The 9,436-nt window shown below is 47.6% G+C and overlaps 1 pseudogene; it reads right to left on the minus strand.

The window, feature by feature from the left end:
- Positions 1 to 8,878: 8,878 nt before the first annotated feature.
- On the minus strand, positions 8,879 to 8,996 carry LOC126107136 (5S ribosomal RNA; annotated as a pseudogene).
- Between the last annotated feature and the right edge of the window lie 440 nt (positions 8,997 to 9,436).

A 9,436-nucleotide genomic window follows, 5' to 3' on the forward strand; every position in this document is an offset into this window, starting at 1 on the left:
GAAGAAACGCAAAGCAGCTCCTTCTCCTGGAAACGTCATCGTGACAGTTTTTTGGGATAGTGATGCCATCATTCTCGTGGATGGGTTGGTGAAAGGGTCAACAGTTCATTCAGAGGCATACGCAAAGACTCTGAAGAAACTGAAGAACCGTTTCCGACGTCTTGGGTCTGACAGACCTAAGGAAATCTTACTCCAACACGACAATGCACCGAGCGAGGTGGCGCAGTGGTTAGCACACTAGACTCGCATTCGGAAGGACGACGGTTCAATCCCGTCTCCAGCCATCCTGATTTAGGTTTTCCGTGATTTCCCTAAATCGTTTCAGGCAAATGCCGGGATGGTTCCTTTGAAAGGGCACGGCCGATTTCCTTCCCAATCCTTCCCTAACCCGAGCTTGCGCTCCGTCTCTAATGACCCCGTTGTCGACGGGACGTTAAACACTACCCACCACCACCCCCACCACCACCACCACCACCACCACGACAATGCACACTCACACACAAGTATCAGTCCTCGGGAATGGATCGCCTAATTAGTTTGGACGTATCCGCCTCATACACCATATAGTCCAGACCTAGCGCGTGCCTGATTTCCAGCTGTTTGGTGCACTTGAGGCGATGCAAGCATTATTAGTGCAGTGAAAACGTGGCTACAAGCACAGGACAAGAGCTGCGACGCATACAAGTGCGAACACAACGTTGGTGTAAGGCCATGGACAATATGTAGAAAAATATAGTAGTACATGTAAAAAAATGTTGGTTGTTACTGTCATCAAATTCTATTTCTTAAAACTGAATATGTTCTGAGCAAAAAAAGTGGAGCATCGTTTATTGAACAACTCTCTTATCCACTGTTTTCTGTGATACTGGAAAGAGCGCTCGAAGAGCACTTCAGTGGTGTAGCATGTGTGACTCTTGATGAAATACGAGTAGTAATACGATTCCACCGCCATCAGGAGAAGAGGTTCCACAAACGTCTGTTGCACTGTACCAAATGTAAGCAAACACGTAACACGGTGCTGTCCGTGTGTTTACTAGTATGACTGTCATATGAGGTGCTCAAAATGCTGACCTTGAGCATATATGCTGTAAAATGGTTCGCCAAAGACAATACAGCACGTTAAAGTTCGTCCGCATTTAGCACAGACCAATAATGTTAGACATTTCATGTCTTCGGCAGCAATAGGTGTTTCTCCTTGTAGATACCTTGTTTCAGTTCTCCTCACAGAGATTGTCATGAGGATTTTGATGTAGTGAAATGGGGAAAAAATGAAATGCGTTGGACTGTAATGTTAGCAGAACGCATCTTTGGCTGACTCTAGTCGCGCATTTTAGCTGCCTTGTAGTGAAACGTTGATTGTGCGTTCCTTCTGCTCAAATATTTGCGTTTCTCTCATCAGGTACTGTTCTTTTTCGTTGGCGTACTTTATTCCTTATGCGTCCAGCTTTTTGAATTTTGTTATAACGTTTGGAAAGATGAATCAGGGTAGCATTCAGCATATAGCCGCACCGTTTCTATGGAAGTTTGGAAGCATATGAATTTGTGGTGTCTGTTCTTTCGGACAGCACGCAGAATCCGCAGCTGTGAAACATTACATGTAAACTGAAGGGGGTATCACTGCTATCAGCTGCACCGCGACATGTAGCGGAATCGGCGCAGAAAGGTCAAAAATGTGTACCGTACCGGGACTCGAACCAGGGATTTACTGCTTACTAGGCAGGTGCGGTAACCACTGCGCCATCTACATCTACATCCATACTCCGCAAGCCACCTGACAGTGTGTGGCGGAGGGTACCTTGAGTACCTCTATCGGCTCTTCCTTCTATTCCAGTCTCGTATTGTTCGTGGAAAGGATTGTCGGTATGCCTCTGTGTGGGCTCTAATCTCTCTGGTTTTATCCTCATGGTCTCTTCGCGAGATATACGTAGGAGGGAGCAATATACTGCTTGACTCCTCGGTGAAAGTATGTTCTCGAAACTTCAACAAAAGCCCGTACCGAGCTACTGAGCGTCTCTCTTGCAGAGTCTTCCACTGGAGTTTATCTATCATCTCCGTAACGCTTTCGCGATTACTAAATGATCCTGTAACGAAGCGCGCTGCTCTCCGTTGGATCTTCTCTATATCTTCTATCAACCCTATCTGGTACGGATCCCACATTTCTGAGCAGTATTCAAGCAGTGGGCGAACAGGCGTACTGTAACATACTTCCTTTGTTTTCGGATTGCATTTCCTTAGGATTCTTCCAATGAATCTCAGTTTGGCATCTGCTTTACCGACAATTAATTTTATACGGTCATTCATTTTAAATCATTCCTAATGACTACTCCCAGATAATTTATGGAATTAACTGCTTCTAGTTGCTGACCTGCTATATTGTAGCTAAATGATAAAGGATATTTCTTTCCTTGTATTCGCAGCACGTTACACTTGTCTGCATTGAGATTCAATTGCCATTCCCTGCACCATGCGTCAATTCGTTGCAGATCCTCCTGCATTTCAGTACAATTTTCCATTGTTACAACCTCTCGATATACCACAGCACCATCCGCAAAAAACCTCAGTGAACTTCCGATGTTATCCACAAGGTCATTTATATATATATTGTGAATAGCAACGGTCCTACGACACTCCCCTGTGGCACACCTGAAATCACTCTTACTTCGGAAGACTTCTCTCCATTGAGTCATTCTCAATGTTATCTAGGAACTCTTCAATCCAATCACACAATTGGTCTCATAGTTCATATGCTCTTACTTTGTTCATTAAACAACTGTGGGGATCTGTATCAAACGCCTTGCGGAAGTCAAGAAACACGGCATCTACCTGGGAACTCGTGTCAATAGCCCTCTGAGTCTCGTGGACGAATAGCGCGAGCTGGGTTTCACGCGATCGTCTTTTTCGAAACCCATGCTGATTCCTGCAGAGTAGATTTCTAGTCCAGAAAAGTCATTATACTCGAACATAATACGTGTTCCAAACTTCTACAATTAGTCGAAGTTAGAGATATAGGTCTATAGTTCTGCACATCTGTTCGACGTCCCATCTGGGGCACAGCGCTATCGCAACCGCACGGACTATCTCGGCAAGCCTCACGGCCGATCCATAATCCCACCCAGCGCCACCGATCTCCCACATGTCCGAAAGAACAGGCACCACGCTTTCATACAATTAATAAGCCTAGCTGAGCAGTGGATGCACCTGCGAATGCACAAATACGTCCGACCTACAATGTGTATTTCTGAGTACTGAACATGAGTGTAATGGACAGGGATTGCGGACAGGTGGCAGTCATTGGGAATGGGGTCCGCCCCTGGTAGTTGAGTGGTCAGCGCGACGGAATGTCGACCTAACACCCCGGGTTCGATTCCCGACTGTATCGGATATTTTCTCCGCTCAGGGACTGGCTGTTGTCCTTATCATCATCCTTCTATCCCCATCGCCATACAAGTCGAAGAGGCGTCAACTCGCACCAGGCGGACGGTCTACGCGACGGGAGGCCCCAGCCACATGGCATTTCCATTTCCATTGGAAATGGGGATCGGTCGTGAGGCGTGCCGAGATAGTCCCTGAAGTTGCGATAACCCTGTATCCCCGGCGGCGCAGTGGTTACCGCACATGCCTAGTAAGCGGGAGATCCCGGGTTCGAGTCCCGGTCCGGGACACAAAAAAGTCAAATGGCTCTGAGCACTATGGGACTCAACTTCTGAGGCCTTAGTCCCCTAGAACTTAGAACTGGAACGAGATTTTCACTCTGCAGCGGAGTGTGCGCTGATATGAAACTTACTGGCAGATTAAAACTGTGTGCCCGACCGAGACTCGAACTCGGGACCTTTGCCTTTCGCGGGCAAGCGCTCTACCATCTGAGCTACCGAAGCACGACTCACGCCCGGTCCTCACAGCTTTACTTCCGCCAGTATCTCGTCTCCTACCTTCCAAGCTTTACAGAAGCTCTCCTGCGAACCTTGCAGAATTAGCACTCCTGAAAGAAAGGATATTGCAGAGACATGGCTTAGCCACAGCCTGGGGGATGTTTCCAGAATGAGATTTTCACTCTGCAGTGAAGTGTGCGCCGATATGAAACTTCCTGGCAGATTAAAACTGTGTGCCCGACCGAGACTCGAACTCGGGACCTTTGGCTTTCGCGGGCAAGTGCTCTACCATCTGAGCTACCGAAGCACGACTCACGCCCGGTCCTCACAGCTTTACTTCTGCCAGTATCTCGTCTCCTACCTTCCAAACTTTACAGAAACTCTCCAGCGCACACTCCGCTGCAGAGTGAAAATCTCATTCTGGAAACATCCCCCAGGCTGTGGCTAAGCCATGTCTCTGCAATATCCTTTCTTTCAGGAGTGCTAATTCTGCAAGGTTCGCAGGAGAGCTTCTGTAAAGTTTGGAAGGTAGGAGACGAGATACTGGCAGAAGTAAAGCTGTGAGGACCGGGCGTGAGTCGTGCTTCGGTAGCTCAGATGGTAGAGCACTTGCCCGCGAAAGCCAAAGGTCCCGAGTTCGAGTCTAGGTCGGGCACACAGTTTTAATCTGCCAGGAAGTTTCAACTTAGAACTAGTTGAACCTAACTAACCTAAGGACATCACACACATCCATGCCCGAGGCAGGATTCGAAACTGCGGCCGTAGCGGTCTCGCGGTTCCAGACTGCAGCACCTAGAACCGCACGGCCACTTCGGCCGGCTCCGGTACACATTTTCGCTTAATGTCCCGCTGCAAGTGACAGTAGTTATCCCCTTTCGATTTACGTATAAAGTTTGGCAACAGTCACTGTAAGCGATTATCAACTCTACTTTTTCGACTTTCGTATGCAGGGAGTAAGTCTAAATACCTTCACGAGCAAGCTGACTGATCGCTGCAGCAGCAAAATACCGGCTGATTGATTTCAAGCGCACAGGTGAACAGTTGCACCTGTGTCAGATGTCTGCTTACATGTTGTACAATAGGGGAGACGCTGGTCCAAATGGATGAAGCTTACGGTAGTTATTCTAGAAATGTTCAAATGTGTGTGAAATCTTATGGGACTTAACTGCTAAGGTCATCAGTCCCTAAGCTTACACATTACTTAACCTAAATTATCCTAAGGACAAACACACACACACCCGTGCCCGAGGGAGGCCTCGAACCTCCACCGGGACCAGCCGCACAGTCCATGACTGCAGCGCCTTAGACCGCTCGAGTTATTCTAGAATGACGAGCCTTGCGCAAGGTAGAAATAGCGTGAAGAGCTGCATCTAGCCAGTCTTTGGATCGAAGCGAACAACAGGGCAGGCAGTTGTGGGAACTCTTCTGTTGGCGGGACAATGGTTTGCGGCGCTGTTATCTTCTTAGTGTTTGATCAATTTAAGCACCAGTTACGTCGCTGAAGTACTCTTTGAAGGCTCTTTCCAGTGCCAAAGGAACAAGTGTATTTTATTCTGAAAAAGACGAAAGTCCGTGTCATTATTTGGCAGCTGTAAATGTTAAAAATTAACATACGTGACATTATTTGCCACATTGTCGGCCATCGTTTAGCACAAACCTCACTGCGGTATTATACTCCCTCTGGGTATTCAGGGTTATTCAGCTGCCCATATCGATGGCGTTTTACGCAATCCACACAACGGCTGTATCAGGAAAAGTATCCAGACAGGCGACAGCCACGTAATCCAAAAAAATTTCCCTCTCAGAGATTTTGGTAACTGGTAGCCATCACAACCGTATTATAAAAATGCCATTGAGGATTGGCCATGCGTTATATGGTAGTTTTGAACCAACGTATACCTTCCTTCTGCCATACTTATCCAAGTGTCTACAATCTTTCTTTGTGTAATTGGAATTCTAGTCATACAGGTTTTGGATGTCTCTGTAAGCTTATTCCGTTTATAGTAGTAAATGCTTCGCAAATGGTTCAAAAACTTTGTCTTACAAAGTATGTCTGGCCATCGGAAACAATGAAATTAACAGGATATATCAAAATGGGAAGCGTGGAAGTAACAACTTTCCGGTATATAACCCAGTGAAAAGATTAATACACACGCTGGCAGATGACGTTCACGGGCATTCGCCATACCCACATTCTGCCATCGGATTGCCACATTGTGTACCGTGATTCGTCACTCCCCACAACGTTTTCCACTGTACAATCGTCCAATGCTTACGCTCCTTACACCAAGAGAAGCGTCATTTGTCATTTACCGGTATGATGTGTGGCTTATGAGCAACCACTCGGACATGAAATCCGTTTTCTCACTTCCCGCCTAACTGTCGTACTACTGGCAGTGGATGGTGATGCACTTTGGAATTCGTGTGCGATGGTCTGGATAGATGTCTGCCTATTACACATTACGACCCTCTTCAACGGTCTCCGGTCTCTGTCAGTCAACAGGCGAGGTCGGCCTGTACGCTTATGTGCTGCACATTTCCCTTCACGTTTCCACTTCACTATCTGAAACAGTGGACCTAGGGATGTTTAGGAGTGTGAAAATCTCGCCTACAGACGTATGACACAAGTAACACCCAGTCACCTGAGTTCCGCGGAGCGCTCCATTCTGCTCTCTCACAGTGTCTACCTAGGTCGCTGATATGGAGTACCTGGCAGTAGGTGGCAGCACACTGCACCTAATATGAGAAAGTATATTTTTGGGGGTGTCCGAATACTTTTGATCACATAGTGTACATAACTGATATAGGAAAATCTTGTGACGTTCTAATAACTTGCACCTCTCAATCAACAAAAAATATATTGTAATGTGCCAAGCCGGGCGCGAAGTGTTACCGTAAAGTACCAGAGAATGGGAGGAAAGGAAAATTGGAAATTTGTGGTAAGATCTTAATGGGACCAAACTGCTGAGGTTATCGGTCCCTAGGCTTACACACTACTTAACCTAACTAACTTTCGCTAAGAACACCACACACACCGATGCCTGAGGGAGGACTCGAACCTCCGACGGGCGTGAGAGGAAAGTTTTTAAATGAGTGCACAATAGGTGCTGTATAATGGACTCTGACGGGAACTTGTCGCACGTTAAAGACTGAAATGAACAGCAGAGTACGGTGGTGCATGATGTCATTTTTATAATTTATAAAAACTATGGGACACAATTAGCAAGAAACGGTGGCCAGTGCTGGCTGCGTGTTGGGAGCTTTGTCGGCGGCGTGAAGCAGCTCGTGAAGTGAAGGTGACGGAGCCGCAGCTGGCGTGGACTGGGCGGCGGCTGGTGACCTCGCAGCGGCGGGAAAAAGCGGAGCGGGGGCGGGCCTTCCGGCGGAAGCGCCTGGAGGCACTGGAGCGGCTGGTGCCAGGAGCTGAAGGCCGCCGCCTGTCTTGCCGCCTGGACTCCAGGGCGTGCGCTGCTGGCGAGGCACAGGCGTGCTGGGAGGCAATCAGCGCTAGACCTGGGCTTACTAGACTCGCATTCAGAAGCGCGGCTGTCCTAATCCCCGTCGGGCCAGACGGATTTAGGTTTCCCGCAAAAGCCCTATATCTCTAACCAGCGCCGCAGACAATCTAGCCTCACACCACAGAATTCTATATTTATTAAGTCTTCAGGCCACAAGTGGCCCATAGGGACCATGCGACCGCCGTGTCATCCTCAGATGAGGATGGGGATAGGAGGGGCGTGTGGTCAGCACAACACTCTCCCGGTCGTTACGATGGTTTTCTTTGACCGGAGCCGCTACTATTCGGTCGAGTAGGGTTGTAGCCTCTCCCCGATGTTATTCAATCTGTGTATTGAGCAAGCAGTAAAGGAAACAAAAGAAAAATTTCGAGTAGGTATTAAAATCCAGGGAGAAGAAATAAAAACTTTGAGGTTCGCCGATGACATTGTAATTCTGTCAGAGACAGCAAAGGACTTGGAAGAGCAGTTGAACGGAATGGACAGGAGGATATAAGATGAACATCAACAAAAGCAAAACGAGGATAATGCAATGTAGTCGGATTAAATTGGGTGATGCTGAGGGAATTAGGATCGGCAATGAGAGGAGATGAGTTTTGCTATTTGGGGGGCAAAATAAATGATGATGGGCGAAGTAGAGAGGATATAAAATGTAGACTGGCAATGGCAAGGAAAGCGTTTCTGAAGAAGAGAAATTTGTTAACATCCAGTATTGATTCAAGTGTCAGGAGGAGGAGGAGGAGGAGGAGGAGGATATTCGTGTTTAACGTCCCGTCGACAACGAGGTCATTAGAGACGGAGCACAAGCTCGGGTGAGGGAAGGATGGGGAAGGAAATCGGCCGTGCCCTTTCAAAGGAACCATCGCGGCATTTGCCTGAAGCGATTTAGGGAAATCACGGAAAACCTAAATCAGGATGGCCGGAGACGGGATTGAACCGTCATCCTCCCGAATGCGAGTCCAGTGTGCTAACCACTCCGCCACCTCGCTCGGTAAGTGTCAGGAAATCGTTTGTGAAAGTATTTCTATGGAGTGTAGCCATGTATGGAAGAGAAACATGGACAATAAATAGCTTAGACAAGAAGAGAATAGAAGCTTTCGAAATGTGTTGCCACAGAAGAATGCTGAAGATTAGATGGGTAGATCACGTAACTAATGAGGAAGTATTGAATAGGATTGGGGAGAAGAGGAGTTTGTGGCACAACTTGACCAGAAGAAGGGATCGGTTAGTAGGACATGTCCTGAGGCATCAAGGGATCACAAATTTAGCATTTGAGGGCAGCGTGGAGGGTAAAAATCGTAGAGGGAGACCAAGAGATGAATACACTAAGCAGATTCAGAAGGATGTAGGTTGCAGTAGGTACTGGGAGATGAAGAGGCTTGCACAGGATAGATTAGCACGGAGAGCTGCATCAAACCAGTCTCAGGACTGAAGACCACAACAACAACAACAGCTCCTCAATTGGCATCACGAAGCTGAGGGCACCCCGAAAAAGGGCAACAGCGCATGGCGGCCTGGATGGTCACCCATCCAAGTTTCGGCCACGCCCGACAGCGCTTAACTTCGGTGATCCGACGGGAACCGGCGTATCCACTGCGGCAAGGCCGTTGCTCCATATCTATTAGGTTGGTGCATAAGCTCGTAGCGTTTTTGTTTTGCGTATTGCTGTGGGTTTATTTATCGATTGTCATTTTTTTTGTTTGTAGTTCAGTCTTGCTATCTGAGTTTCCATGTTTTCATTCTGTCATTTGGAGATAGTGAGTAGAGTTGTGGACGATAGAAAACGGAGTGCCAAGCGAAGGAATCGGAACATTTCACACATGTTCTTCAGTATGAGTTCAGTAGAGAGGTGACAGCCGCGGAGGCAGCCGGAAACACTTGCGCCGTGTCCGGGGATACTGCCATTCGACAGAGCACGGCCAGATAATAGTTTTCTCGTCTTAACATTAATGACTCTCCACGTTCAGGAAGACCTTAGGCGTTTGGTGAAGATGGTTTAAGCGCATTAATCGACAAAAATCCACATCAGTACACTGCAGAACTCTCAAATGA

This window comes from Schistocerca cancellata, chromosome 10, assembly GCF_023864275.1.
Source record: "Schistocerca cancellata isolate TAMUIC-IGC-003103 chromosome 10, iqSchCanc2.1, whole genome shotgun sequence".
Lineage (NCBI taxonomy): Eukaryota > Metazoa > Arthropoda > Insecta > Orthoptera > Acrididae > Schistocerca > Schistocerca cancellata.